General features: G+C 36.9%; 1 long non-coding RNA gene across 1 annotated transcript in view; it reads left to right on the top strand.

Moving 5' to 3' along the window:
* The window catches only part of LOC128647850 (uncharacterized), a 47,825-nt gene extending 31,356 nt beyond the window's left edge, over positions 1–16,469 (top strand). Inside the window, exons 2-3 of the long non-coding RNA XR_008400435.1 lie at positions 13,963–14,013; positions 16,449–16,469. This is a non-coding gene — a long non-coding RNA (uncharacterized LOC128647850). The remainder of the gene's footprint in view (positions 1–13,962; positions 14,014–16,448) is intronic.
* The last annotated feature ends 594 nt before the right edge of the window (positions 16,470–17,063 follow it).

Genomic DNA, 17,063 nt, shown 5'->3' on the forward strand with positions numbered 1-17,063 from the left:
TTCTGGCGGTGCTAAGACCAAGGGGCATTGCTGTAGTACCTTACTTGGACGACATTCTGATTCGAGCGTCGTCCCTTCCTCAAGTAAAGGCTCACACGGACATTGTCCTGGCCTTTCTCAGATCTCACGGATGGAAAGTGAACGTGGAAAAGAGTTCTCTATCTCCGTCAACGAGGGTTCCCTTCTTGGGAACTATAATAGACTCCTTAGAAATGAGGATTTTTCTGACAGAAGCCAGAAAAACAAAACTTCTAGACTCTTGTCGGATACTTCATTCCGTTCCTCTTCCTTCCATAGCGCAGTGCATGGAAGTGATAGGTTTGTTGGTAGCGGCAATGGACATAGTTCCTTTTGTGCGCATTCATCTAAGACCATTACAACTGTTCATGCTCAGTCAGTGGAATGGGGACTATTCAGACTTGTCTCCGAAGATACAAGTAAATCAGAGGACCAGAGACTCATTCCGTTGGTGGCTGTCCCTGGACAACCTGTCACAAGGGATGACCTTCCGCAGACCAGAGTGGGTCATTGTCACGACCGACGCCAGTCTGATGGGCTGGGGCGCGGTCTGGGGATCCCTGAAAGCTCAGGGTCTTTGGTCTCGGGTAGAATCTCTTCTACCGATAAATATTCTGGAACTGAGAGCGATATTCAATGCTCTCAAAGCTTGGCCTCAGCTAGCGAGGGCCAAGTTCATACATCAACCATCAGGGGGGAACAAGGAGTTCCCTAGCGATGGAAGAAGTGACCAAAATCATTCTATGGGCGGAGTCTCACTCCTGCCACCTGTCTGCTATCCACATCCCAGGAGTGGAAAATTGGGAAGCGGATTTTCTGAGTCGTCAGACATTGCATCCGGGGGAGTGGGAACTCCATCCGGAAATCTTTGCCCAAGTCACTCAACCGTGGGGCATTCCAGACATGGATCTGATGGCCTCTCGTCAGAACTTCAGAGTTCCTTACTACGGGTACAGATCCAGGGATCCCAAGGCGGCTCTAGTGGATGCACTAGTAGCACCTTGGACCTTCAAACTAGCTTATGTGTTCCCGCCGTTTCCTCTCATCCCCAGGCTGGTAGCCAGGATCAATCAGGAGAGGGCGTCGGTGATTTTGATAGCTCCTGCGTGGCCACGCAGGACTTGGTATGCAGATCTGGTGAATATGTCATCGGCTCCACCATGGAAGCTACCTTTGAGAGACCTTCTTGTTCTAGGTCCGTTCGACCCACTCCAGCTGACTGCTTGGAGATTGAACGCTTGATCTTATCAAAGCGAGGGTTCTCAGATTCTGTTATTAATACTCTTGTTCAGGCCTGAAAGCCTGTAACCAGAAAAATTACCACATAATTTGGTATATCTGTTGGTGTGAATCTGCAGGATTCCCTTGGGACAAGGTTAAGATTCCTAAGAGTCTATCCTTCCTTCGAGAAGGATTGGAAAAAGGATTATCTGCAAGTTCCTTGATGGGACAGATTTCTGCCTTGTCTGTGTTACTTCACAAAAAGCTGGCAGATGTGCCAGATGTTCTAGCCTTTGTTCAGGCTCTGGTTAGAATCAAGCCTGTTTACAAAATTTTGACTCCTCCTTGGAGTCTCAACCTAGTTCTTTCAGTTCTTCAGGGGGTTCCGTTTGAACCCTTACATTCCGTTGATATTAAGTTATTATCTTGGAAAGTTTTGTTTTTGGTTGCAATTTCTTCTGCTAGAAGAGTTTCAGAATTATCTGCTCTGCAGTGTTCTTCTCCTTATCTGGTGTTCCATGCAGATAAGGTGGTTTTGCGTACTAAACCTGGTTTTCTTCCAAAAGTTGTTTCTAACAAAAACATTAACCAGGAGATAGTTGTGCCTTCTTTGTGTCCTAATCCAGTTTCAAAGAAGGAACGTTTGTTGCACAACTTGGATGTAGTTCGTGCTCTCAAATTTTACTTAGCAGCTACTAAGGATTTCAGACAAACTTTGTCTTTGTTTGTTGTTTATTCTGGTAAACGGAGAGGTCAAAAAGCAACTTCTACCTCTCTCTCCTTCTGGATTAAAAGCATTATCCGATTGGCTTATGAGACTGCCGGACGGCAGCCTCCTGAAAGAATCACAGCTCACTCCACTAGGGCTGTGGCTTCCACATGGGCCTTCAAGAACGAGGCTTCTGTTGATCAGATATGTAAGGCAGCGACTTGGTCTTCACTGCACACTTTTTCTAAATTTTACAAATTTGATACTTTTGCTTCTTCTGAGGCTATTTTTGGGAGAAAGGTTTTGCAAGCCGTGGTGCCTTCCATTTAGGTGACCTGATTTGCTCCCTCCCTTCATCCGTGTCCTAAAGCTTTGGTATTGGTTCCCACAAGTAAGGATGACGCCGTGGACCGGACACACCTATGTTGGAGAAAACAGAATTTATGTTTACCTGATAAATTACTTTCTCCAACGGTGTGTCCGGTCCACGGCCCGCCCTGGTTTTTTTAATCAGGTCTGATAATTTATTTTCTTTAACTACAGTCACCACGGTAACATATGGTTTCTCCTATGCAAATATTCCTCCTTAACGTCGGTCGAATGACTGGGGTAGGCGGAGCCTAGGAGGGATCATGTGACCAGCTTTGCTGGGCTCTTTGCCATTTCCTGTTGGGGAAGAGAATATCCCACAAGTAAGGATGACGCCGTGGACCGGACACACCGTTGGAGAAAGTAATTTATCAGGTAAACATAAATTCTGTTTTTGCAAAGGCGTTTGATACAGTGCCACATGAGAGATTAATGCACAAAATTAGGAGACTGGGAATAGTTGAAAATGTTAGTTTGTGGAAAAATAACTGGATAAAAGATAGGGAGCAACGAGTAGTAGTAAATGGATCGTACTCAGATTGGACAAAGGTAATCAGTGGAGTACCCCAGGGACCAGTGCTAGGCCCTATTCTTTTTAATATTTTTATAAATGACTTGGAGCTAGGATTAAATAGCGACATCTCTATTTTTGCAGATGATACTAAGTTAAAGGGACATTATACACTCATTTTTTCTTTGCATAAATGTTTTGTAGATTACCTATTTATATAGCCCATAAAGGTTTTTTTTTAAATAAATGTATAGTTTTGCTTATTTTTAAATAACATTGCTCTGATTTTCAGACTCCTAACCAAGCCCCAAAGTTTTATGTGAATACCATCAGCTACCTTCTCCAGCTTGCTCCTGTTTGTGTAAAGGGTCTTTTCACATGCAAAAGAAGGGGGAGGGGGGAATGTCTTATTTCCCACTTGCAGTGGGCTTTCCAACTACCTTTTCAACAGAGCTAAACTGACAGCTTCTAAGTAAGTTTTTAAACAGTTTTATACTGGATTTTTATATCAGTATCTGTGCATCTTATTCTTTATAGTAGTGTCTATTACATGTAGTTATATGAAAATTAGTGTATACTGTCCCTTTAAGTAAGGTTATTAGGTCAGAGCAGGATGAACTTTCGTTACAAAGGGACCTGCAAACATTAGAAGTATGGGCAGATAAATGGAAAATGAGATGTAATACGGGAAAATGCAAGGTTCTACATTTTGGAAGTAAAAATAAGCAGGCAACGTATTATTTAAATGGGACAAGACTTAGCCAAACACAGGAGGAAAGGGATTTGGGGGTAATAATAGATAACAAGCTAAAGATGGGTGCACAATGCAGGGCAGCAGCTTCAAAGGCTAATAAGATACTAGCATGTATTAAAAGAGGCATTGACTCAAGGGAGGAAAACATAATTCTTTCACTATATAAAGCCCTGGTAAAACCTCACCTTGAGTATGGAGTGCAGTTCTGTGGACCAATCGCAAAAAAAGATATTGCAGAACTAGAAAAAGTCTAGACAAGGGCCACAAAGCTAATAAGGGGATTGGAGAATTTAACCTATGAGGAGAGGCTAGCCAAGCTGGGTCTTTTTTCTTTAGAAAAAAGGCGCTTAAGAGGTGACATGATTACTTTATATAAATATATTCAAGGCCCATATACAGAGATGGCAGAAGCTCTGTTTATTCCAAGAAAATTGTTTGTGACCAGAGGTCACAATTTAAGGTTGGAGGAAAGGAGATTTAATCTCCTGCAACGGAAACGTTTTTTCACTGTAAGAGCAATAAAAGTGTGGAACTCAATACCAAAGGAGGTAGTGAATGCCAATACCCTAGATACATTTAAAAATTATTCGGATACATTTCTGTCTATAAACAAAATTCATGGATATGAATGCTAGTTTTAAATGGGTCACCTTTTAGTGGGGTTATTTAAGCTTAACTGGAGCTTTTTGTATATATTTTAGATTTGTATAGGTTGAACTCGATAGACTTCGGTCTTTATTCAACCTCATCTTCTATGTTACTATGTATGTTACATGCCTGATGAGCTTACTATGTAATACACATACATGTCTGATGAGCTTACTGTGTAATACATATACATAGATTTCTGATGCGCTTACTGTGTAATACACACACATACATGTTTGATGAGCTTACTGTGTAATACACATACATGTCTGATGAGCTTACTGTGTAATACATACACATACATGTCTGATGCGCTTACTGTGTAATACACACACATACATGTCTGATGCGCTTACTATGTAATACATATACATGTCTGATGAGCTTACTGTGTAATACATATACATACATGTCTGATGCGCTTACTGTGTAATACATACACATACATGTCTGATGCGCTTACTGTGTAATACATATACATGCGCTTACTGTGTAATACATACACATACATGCCTGATGCGCTTACTGTGTAATACATACACATACATGTCTGATGAGCTTAATGTGTAATACATACACATACATTTCTGATGAGCTTACTGTGTAATACATACACATACATGTCTGATGAGCATACTATGTAATACATATACATGCGCTTACTGTGTAATACATACACATACATGTCTGATGAGCTTACTGTGTAATACATATACATACATGTCTGATGAGCTTACTGTGTAATACATACACATACATGTCTGATGAGCTTACTGTGTAATACATAGATATACATGTCTGATGAGCTTACTGTGTAATACATAGATATACATGTCTGATGAGCTTACTGTGTAATACATAGATATACATGTCTGATGAGCTTAATGTGTAATACATATACATGTCTGATGAGCTTACTGTATAATACATACACATACATTTCTGATGTACTTACTATGTAATACATATACATGCGCTTACTGTGTAATACATACACATACATGTCTGATGAGCTTACTGTGTAATACATACACATACATGTCTGATGAGCTTACTGTGTAATACATATACATACATGTCTGATGAGCTTACTGTGTAATACATACACATACATGTCTGATGAGCTTACTGTGTAATACATAGATATAAATGTCTGATGAGCTTACTGTGTAATACATAGATATACATGTCTGATGAGCTTAATGTGTAATACATATACATGTCTGATGAGCTTACTGTGTTATACATATACATACATTTCTGATGAGCTTAATGTGTAATACATATACATGTCTGATGAGCTTACTGTATAATACATACACATACATTTCTGATGTACTTACTATGTAATACATATACATGCGCTTACTGTGTAATACATACACATACATGTCTGATGAGCTTACTGTGTAATACATACACATACATGTCTGATGAGCTTACTGTGTAATACATATACATACATGTCTGATGAGCTTACTGTGTAATACACACACATACATGTTTGATGAGCTTACTGTGTAATACACATACATGTCTGATGAGCTTACTGTGTAATACATACACATACATGTCTGATGCGCTTACTGTGTAATACATACACATACATGTCTGATGCGCTTACTGTGTAATACATATACATGCGCTTACTGTGTAATACATATACATACATGTCTGATGCGCTTACTGTGTAATACATACACATACATGTCTGATGCGCTTACTGTGTAATACATATACATGCGCTTACTGTGTAATACATACACATACATGCCTGATGCGCTTACTGTTTAATACATACACATACATGTCTGATGAGCTTAATGTGTAATACATACACATACATTTCTGATGAGCTTACTGTGTAATACATACACATACATGTCTGATGAGCTTACTATGTAATACATATACATGCGCTTACTGTGTAATACATACACATACATGTCTGATGAGCTTACTGTGTAATACATATACATACATGTCTGATGAGCTTACTGTGTAATACATACACATACATGTCTGATGAGCTTACTGTGTAATACATAGATATACATGTCTGATGAGCTTACTGTGTAATACATAGATATACATGTCTGATGAGCTTACTGTGTAATACATAGATATACATGTCTGATGAGCTTAATGTGTAATACATATACATGTCTGATGAGCTTACTGTATAATACATACACATACATTTCTGATGTACTTACTATGTAATACATATACATGCGCTTACTGTGTAATACATACACATACATGTCTGATGAGCTTACTGTGTAATACATACACATACATGTCTGATGAGCTTACTGTGTAATACATATACATACATGTCTGATGAGCTTACTGTGTAATACATACACATACATGTCTGATGAGCTTACTGTGTAATACATAGATATACATGTCTGATGAGCTTACTGTGTAATACATAGATATACATGTCTGATGAGCTTAATGTGTAATACATACACATACATTTCTGATGTACTTACTATGTAATACATATACATGCGCTTACTGTGTAATACATACACATATGCCAATACCCTAGATACATTTAAAAATTATTTGGATACATTTCTGTCTATAAACAAAATTCATGGATATGAATGCTAGTTTTAAATGGGTCACCTTTTAGTGGGGTTATTTAAGCTTAACTGGAGCTTTTTGTATATATTTTAGATTTGTATAGGTTGAACTCGATAGACTTCGGTCTTTATTCAACCTCATCTTCTATGTTACTATGTATGTTACATGCCTGATGAGCAGGGCCGGATTTACATCTCAGGTGCCTGTAGGCACAAAAACCTGAAGCGCCCCCCCCCACCCCCCCACCCCCCCTAGAAAAAAGTGGAAAAAATGAGGACTTTTTTTTATTATTATTTAGGACAACTAAAAATAAATATTAGATGTAAAATTACATTTTCCCTTTTATGGAGATACACAAATACACACACCAATTGCAATATTTGTTGTAATGGAAGCTACACCAAAAATCAATATTCACTTGACTCAAATGGCCATACAATTTCTATTATGTATAACAAAAACAAATCATGTTAAACTTTTAATGCAAAATATTCTAAAGAAAACCCTATTTAAAGGGACATCAAATGTGACAGTTTGCTGGGCATTTTATTATTGCACTAGTGCTTGCAGAGAAGTGTGTTAGCCTCTTGCAAAAGAGTTAAACACATAGTCAATGTCAGTTCTGAGACAGCAATACACATCTGTGCAGACCCAGAAGGGCTCATAGGACATGTTTATTGACAAGCCATTAGTGTATTGCTTTTCTGGAGATGACTTTGACTATGTGCTTAACATTTTGTTGGAGTCAAACACAGTTTTGTGTAAACAATAGCAATATTAAAACTAGCAGCATGCAAGCTCATCACCATCAACAACCTGTGCAGCCAGTGGAAGAAAATATAAAATGTAGGGAAAAAAATCTTGTAAACTCTGATATTTTTGGTACAAACACACACAGATGTTACATTTATTTTGTTCTGAAATATAAATATCATATGATGTTGCTCTCAAAGGAAAACATGGAATGTTGTAGATTATATGTAATCCAGGGGTCAACAAATGTGTTTAAAATTAGAATTTAGAAATTCAATGGGAGGGGTTTAGTTTTAATCTTTGCCCCTCTCTCCTTCATGGCTCCCTCAACTGCTGTAACATATTCCCAATGAAACACTCGACTTTGTAGGCACCTGGCAGCACAATTCTTACTAAAATAAATGCCCTCATAAAAAAAAAAAAAAAAAAAAAAAAAAAAAAATTTTTTTTTTTTTTTTTTTTTTTTTATTATTGACAGGCAGGCGCCCCTCACTGCAAGGCGCCTGTAGGCACATGCCTACTGTGCCTAATGGGAAATCCGGCCCTGCTGATGAGCTTACTATGTAATACACATACATGTCTGATGAGCTTACTGTGTAATACATATACATAGATTTCTGATGCGCTTACTGTGTAATACACACACATACATGTTTGATGAGCTTACTGTGTAATACACATACATGTCTGATGAGCTTACTGTGTAATACATACACATACATGTCTGATGCGCTTACTGTGTAATACACACACATACATGTCTGATGCGCTTACTATGTAATACATATACATGTCTGATGAGCTTACTGTGTAATACATATACATACATGTCTGATGCGCTTACTGTGTAATACATACACATACATGTCTGATGCGCTTACTGTGTAATACATATACATGCGCTTACTGTGTAATACATACACATACATGCCTGATGCGCTTACTGTGTAATACATACACATACATGTCTGATGAGCTTAATGTGTAATACATACACATACATTTCTGATGAGCTTACTGTGTAATACATACACATACATGTCTGATGAGCATACTATGTAATACATATACATGCGCTTACTGTGTAATACATACACATACATGTCTGATGAGCTTACTGTGTAATACATATACATACATGTCTGATGAGCTTACTGTGTAATACATACACATACATGTCTGATGAGCTTACTGTGTAATACATAGATATACATGTCTGATGAGCTTACTGTGTAATACATAGATATACATGTCTGATGAGCTTACTGTGTAATACATAGATATACATGTCTGATGAGCTTAATGTGTAATACATATACATGTCTGATGAGCTTACTGTATAATACATACACATACATTTCTGATGTACTTACTATGTAATACATATACATGCGCTTACTGTGTAATACATACACATACATGTCTGATGAGCTTACTGTGTAATACATACACATACATGTCTGATGAGCTTACTGTGTAATACATATACATACATGTCTGATGAGCTTACTGTGTAATACATACACATACATGTCTGATGAGCTTACTGTGTAATACATAGATATACATGTCTGATGAGCTTACTGTGTAATACATAGATATACATGTCTGATGAGCTTAATGTGTAATACATATACATGTCTGATGAGCTTACTGTGTTATACATATACATACATTTCTGATGAGCTTAATGTGTAATACATATACATGTCTGATGAGCTTACTGTATAATACATACACATACATTTCTGATGTACTTACTATGTAATACATATACATGCGCTTACTGTGTAATACATACACATACATGTCTGATGAGCTTACTGTGTAATACATACACATACATGTCTGATGAGCTTACTGTGTAATACATATACATACATGTCTGATGAGCTTACTGTGTAATACACACACATACATGTTTGATGAGCTTACTGTGTAATACACATACATGTCTGATGAGCTTACTGTGTAATACATACACATACATGTCTGATGCGCTTACTGTGTAATACATACACATACATGTCTGATGCGCTTACTGTGTAATACATATACATGCGCTTACTGTGTAATACATATACATACATGTCTGATGCGCTTACTGTGTAATACATACACATACATGTCTGATGCGCTTACTGTGTAATACATATACATGCGCTTACTGTGTAATACATACACATACATGCCTGATGCGCTTACTGTTTAATACATACACATACATGTCTGATGAGCTTAATGTGTAATACATACACATACATTTCTGATGAGCTTACTGTGTAATACATACACATACATGTCTGATGAGCTTACTATGTAATACATATACATGCGCTTACTGTGTAATACATACACATACATGTCTGATGAGCTTACTGTGTAATACATATACATACATGTCTGATGAGCTTACTGTGTAATACATACACATACATGTCTGATGAGCTTACTGTGTAATACATAGATATACATGTCTGATGAGCTTACTGTGTAATACATAGATATACATGTCTGATGAGCTTACTGTGTAATACATAGATATACATGTCTGATGAGCTTAATGTGTAATACATATACATGTCTGATGAGCTTACTGTATAATACATACACATACATTTCTGATGTACTTACTATGTAATACATATACATGCGCTTACTGTGTAATACATACACATACATGTCTGATGAGCTTACTGTGTAATACATACACATACATGTCTGATGAGCTTACTGTGTAATACATACACATACATGTCTGATGAGCTTACTGTGTAATACATAGATATACATGTCTGATGAGCTTACTGTGTAATACATAGATATACATGTCTGATGAGCTTAATGTGTAATACATATACATGTCTGATGAGCTTACTGTGTTATACATATACATACATTTCTGATGAGCTTAATGTGTAATACATATACATGTCTGATGAGCTTACTGTATAATACATACACATACATTTCTGATGTACTTACTATGTAATACATATACATGCGCTTACTGTGTAATACATACACATACATGTCTGATGAGCTTACTGTGTAATACATACACATACATGTCTGATGAGCTTACTGTGTAATACATATACATACATGTCTGATGAGCTTACTGTGTAATACATACACATACATGTCTGATGAGCTTACTGTGTAATACATAGATATACATGTCTGATGAGCTTAATGTGTAATACATATACATGTCTGATGAGCTTACTGTGTTATACATATACATACATTTCTGATGAGCTTACTGTGTAATGCATACACATACATGTCTGATGAGCTTACTATGTAATACATATACATGCGCTTACTGTGTAATACATATACATGCGCTTACTGTGTAATACATATACATGCGCTTACTGTGTAATACATATACATGCGCTTACTGTGTAATACATATACATGCGCTTACTGTGTAATGCATATACATGCGCTTACTGTGTAATACATATACATGCGCTTACTGTGTAATACATATACATGCGCTTACTGTGTAATACATATACATGCGCTTACTGTGTAATACATATACATGCGCTTACTGTGTAATACATATACATGCGCTTACTGTGTAATACATATACATGCGCTTACTGTGTAATACATATACATACGCTTACTGTGTAATACATATACATGCGCTTACTGTGTAATACATATACATACGCTTACTGTGTAATACATATACATGCGCTTACTGTGTAATACATATACATGCGCTTACTGTGTAATACATATACATGCGCTTACTGTGTAATACATATACATGCGCTTACTGTGTAATACATATACATGCGCTTACTGTGTAATACATATACATGCGCTTACTGTGTAATACATATACATGCGCTTACTGTGTAATACATACACATACATGTCTGATGAGCTTACTGTGTAATACATATACATACATGTCTGATGAGCTTACTGTGTAATACATACACATACATGTCTGATGAGCTTACTGTGTAATACATAGATATACATGTCTGATGAGCTTACTGTGTAATACATAGATATACATGTCTGATGAGCTTACTGTGTAATACATAGATATACATGTCTGATGAGCTTACTGTGTAATACATAGATATACATGTCTGATGAGCTTAATGTGTAATACATATACATGTCTGATGAGCTTACTGTATAATACATACACATACATTTCTGATGTACTTACTATGTAATACATATACATGCGCTTACTGTGTAATACATACACATACATGTCTGATGAGCTTACTGTGTAATACATACACATACATGTCTGATGAGCTTACTGTGTAATACATACACATACATGTCTGATGAGCTTACTGTGTAATACATAGATATACATGTCTGATGAGCTTACTGTGTAATACATAGATATACATGTCTGATGAGCTTAATGTGTAATACATATACATGTATGATGAGCTTACTGTGTTATACATATACATACATTTCTGATGAGCTTAATGTGTAATACATATACATGTCTGATGAGCTTACTGTATAATACATACACATACATTTCTGATGTACTTACTATGTAATACATATACATGCGCTTACTGTGTAATACATACACATACATGTCTGATGAGCTTACTGTGTAATACATATACATACATGTCTGATGAGCTTACTGTGTAATACATACACATACATGTCTGATGAGCTTACTGTGTAATACATAGATATACATGTCTGATGAGCTTACTGTGTAATACATAGATATACATGTCTGATGAGCTTAATGTGTAATACATATACATGTCTGATGAGCTTACTGTGTTATACATATACATACATTTCTGATGAGCTTACTGTGTAATGCATACACATACATGTCTGATGAGCTTACTATGTAATACATATACATGCGCTTACTGTGTAATACATATACATGCGCTTACTGTGTAATACATATACATGCGCTTACTGTGTAATACATATACATGCGCTTACTGTGTAATGCATATACATGCGCTTACTGTGTAATACATATACATGCGCTTACTGTGTAATACATATACATGCGCTTACTGTGTAATACATATACATGCGCTTACTGTGTAATACATATACATGCGCTTACTGTGTAATACATATACATGCGCTTACTGTGTAATACATATACATACGCTTACTGTGTAATACATATACATACGCTTACTGTGTAATACATATACATGCGCTTACTGTGTAATACATATACATGCGCTTACTGTGTAATACATATACATGCGCTTACTGTGTAATACATATACAGGCGCTTACTGTGTAATACATATACATGCGCTTACTGTGTAATACATATACATGCGCTTACTGTGTAATACATATACATGCGCTTACTGTGTAATACATATACATACGCTTACTGTGTAATACATATACATGCGCTTACTGTGTAATACATATACATGCGCTTACTGTGTAATACATATACATGCGCTTACTGTGTAATACATATACATACGCTTACTGTGTAATACATATTGGGGAAGACAGGCAGAAATAAGAGGATGCTGGTTTTGTGGAAGCAGAAGAGAAACCAGTAATTGGGAAATGAAGAGGAACACTGGGCTAATGGCTGGAGATCCTTATACATGGGTGTACCCATCACACAGGATACTCGGGCTTACAGAGGTGAAGTTATAGCAGATGGCTATATAGTGCAATAAGATGACTAGGAAACGGCTTTACAGCATAATAGGTTGCTTTACAGAGTGCTATTAAAGAGAGACTAAAGTGATTTTGTCTATGTTTGCATTGTATATATCAGCCATTAAGCACTACAATACAAATAATCTACATACACAATAACAGTTTTAAAAGCAAACTGGTTGCTAGCAAAACACACATTGTTTTGCAGTCCAGGGCCATACCCCATGAAAAGCCTCTTGAGTGTGTTTATATTATTTCCTTTCTCAGGACCAATTGGAGATATAAATCATCAGACAAACACTACATAGAAAGTTACAGGGATATGGGGTGTCAAATTTGCAGGCTGCTCTCCAGCCTCAGGAGTGGGGGGAAACAAAAAACTTTTTTTATCTAAACATAAAGAAATGCTTTAGGGAAAATTGCATTTTGAGTTTAACGCCCTTTAATGCGCAATAAAAGGTGATATATGGAGCAGTGCTATGAGGATTAGGAATAAGTTATATATATATATATATATATATATATATATATATATATATATATATATATATATATATATATATATATATATATTAAGAGGTATATTTATCAATCAAGACAAACTATAAGTAATTGTTAGATAGAATAATGGAAGAAAAAACTATATGCAGCGCTTCAGAGAGCAATAAGGCCAGTTTATATATCTGGTTGTTTTTTTTTCAGCCACCTGAAACAGCTGCCAAAAAAGAAGACCGTGAAGCAGTTTCCAAAGCTGTGAGATTTTTGTTTAGTACCCTCCAAATTATGACAGTGGAAGGCTGTTTTGGGTTTTCATTTCCGTTAATTGAACTTAGTTTGTTGAATGTTGATGTCAATGTACTCCCATTTTTAGCTAACACTACTAAGCTTAAAGAGACAGAATGCCCTTTACAACTAGTATTACAAAATGTTTATAAAACATGTAAAACTCACATATAGTCAATGAAATCATATGCATTTTTAAGAATTATATTGATTCTAATATTTTATATACACAATATATCTATAAATATGAATAATTAAATTCAGAATTACATATTAAAGTAATAAATAATTAATAATTATATAAATAAAATAGTGTTTTAACCATTGTCAAAGATATATTAATCAAAGATAGCAGTCTGAGATAGATGTAAATTAAATAATATAAAAAGTAAATATATTTATATGTCAGTTTTAACTGACTAAATCACAGGTGTAGAGACACACACAAAATTGTGGGTTAGAGTTGCTAAGCAAGAAATGCTAATATTCTTCTAAAACTACCAAGATGCTGAAAATGACTAAATTTAGTACAATACTAATACGGAAAGAGTAGGGTGACCATATTGCCGCTTTAAAAAGGGACACATATGAAAAATACTTAAGTCAGGGCTGTTTAAAGAAATGTGTTGAATAATGTTCCATTATAAGAACCCTGACATATGTATTTTTCAGATGTGTCCCTTTTTAAAGCGGCAATATGGTCACCCTAGGAATGAGGACGTACGTAAACCAACAGCAAATCAGAAGCCTAACACACTTACACCAGCTCATCCCAGACCAAATTAGTCACACCCTAAGATGTGAAGTAACAGAAGAAGCCATGTGAAGAAATAACATTTATTGATAGGGATTCCATGGCATAAGAGGAAGAATTATAGGAAGTTACACTAATCAATAGAATAAGTTCAGTAAGACATTATACTAAGCAAACAGAGTTATAAAGAGGGATAAGTTGGAGGGACACTAAAATAAAAAGTATACTTTCAGTGTTCATATAGGTCATGTAATTGTAAAAAACTTAGTTTACTTCTATAATCAAATTTACTTTGTAATCTTGGTATCCTATGTTAAAAAATATACCTAGGTACTAGGTAGATTCAGGGGCAGCAATGCACTACTGGGAGGTAGCTGGTGACTGGTGGCTTCACACACATGTTTCTGTTGTCATTGGCTCACCAGATTTGTTCAGTTAGCACCAAGGGGTAAATTTATCATGGTGCGGACAGACATGATCCACTATAGCGAATCATGTCTGCCGCACATCGATAAATGCTGACAGCATACGCTGCCGGTATTTATCATTGCACCAGCAGTTCTTGTGAACTGCTGGTGCAATACCGCCCCGCTAGCAGGAGGTGTCAATCAACCCGATTATATTCGATCGGGCTGATTGCTGTCCGCCACCTCAGAGGTGGCGGACAAGTTAAGGAGCAGCGGTCTTAGGACCGCTGCTTCTTAACTTCCGCTACAGGCGGAATGGAAGCGGAGTGAGTCGGAAGCAGCATCCGCTGCTTCATAAATCAACCCCCAAGTAGTTAATTGCATTAACTATGTGTTTAACTTTTTTTCTGCACTTGTTTGTCGCTTTAAGCAATAACTACAATTCTAGCAAAGGTTTACCTGGGTTATAAGAGAAGGTATACAGTTAAGTTACATAAAATAGGGAGGGTTATAAAGAGAATATATGGAAAACTATAGTCAGAGATATGTAGCAATAGGATGAGTTATAGTTAAAGGAAGGTTATACAGAGACGTTATATCAATTACTAGGGAAAGGTATAGTGGCAGTATATATGTTTAGCAATGAATTGAGTTCCAGACTGATATATATGGAGCAGTAGGAGACTCTATAAGACATTATTATATGAAGCATTAGCAGAGATTATAGGTATTAGTTATATAGAAGATTAAGATGCACTGTCATATGCAATGTAGACTACTCCAGCAGCACGTTAGACTGGATCCATTTTAAATCACAGTACAATTCTCTATTGTACACGGGAAACATCAATCCCCAGATTTACACTTCAACTCAAGATCACACAAGTCACAGCTGAAAGTGAATGTCTGAATAACCTTAGAAGCCTCATGGAAACAAAACCATTTATATGGGGCTTTAGAAACGTTTTGCTCGGAAACTTAAACAGAAACTTTAGCACAATAAACAGCTTCTGTGATCTGGTTATATGCAATATGTAATGAGCACGAAAATCAATGATCCGTAGGCAGAAAGAGTTGTAAAACATGCAAATAAAACCTATAAAACAAAGCACTAGAATGCAGAATAAGGGAAGGAACATATCTGATATTTTCTTTCATGAATCAGATAGAACATTAAGTTTTTAACAACTTTCCGATTTACTCCTATTATCCATTTTGCTTCATTCTCTTTGTCACGGATGCAGGGCTGCAGGGGTTAAACCCCTACCACCTACCCCCTCTTGTCTCTCAGCGGTTTTGGGCTCCTCAGAGCAACCGTGATCTCCCAGAGCTTTAGTTTCCCTTGTTTTGTATGTAAACCGGATCTTGGAAGAAGCTGGTCTCTGCCCGACCTATCCCTCTCTGGCCGGCCAGACTCCTGGAACTGCCGGTAAGTCCACATCAGCTTGGATTCCCAGTCCCCTTTAACCCAGGTCACTCCAGCGGCTACTTGTCCTCGAGCTCCACTCTTTTTGGGTATTTGGACCTCTCAGGGAGGACTAAAGAGGGGTTTATTTTCAGGGTAGAGCCCTCTCAGGAACCGGGGGTTTTGGACCCCCCTCATTACCCCTGTCCCAATGGCCTTCCCGGGGATAGCCCATAACTCCGACCCCCAGCCATGGATCAAAGCAGCTGGGGGCCAAGGGCTTTCCAGCTACACCTTGGAAGGGCCACCGCTCCCGGGATCACCCCGAATGCACCATCCTTGTGCTGCTGGACACTGGGGAACAATGGAGGCGCCAGCCTGTCTGGAGGGGCAGGAATGGCGGAAGATGTGAAGGTCAGATAAGGCTTGTTATCAAGATCAGTTTGGGTATAAA

The sequence above is a fragment of the Bombina bombina genome, chromosome 2 (genome assembly GCF_027579735.1).
Source record: "Bombina bombina isolate aBomBom1 chromosome 2, aBomBom1.pri, whole genome shotgun sequence".
In the NCBI taxonomy this organism is placed as follows: Eukaryota; Metazoa; Chordata; class Amphibia; order Anura; family Bombinatoridae; genus Bombina; species Bombina bombina.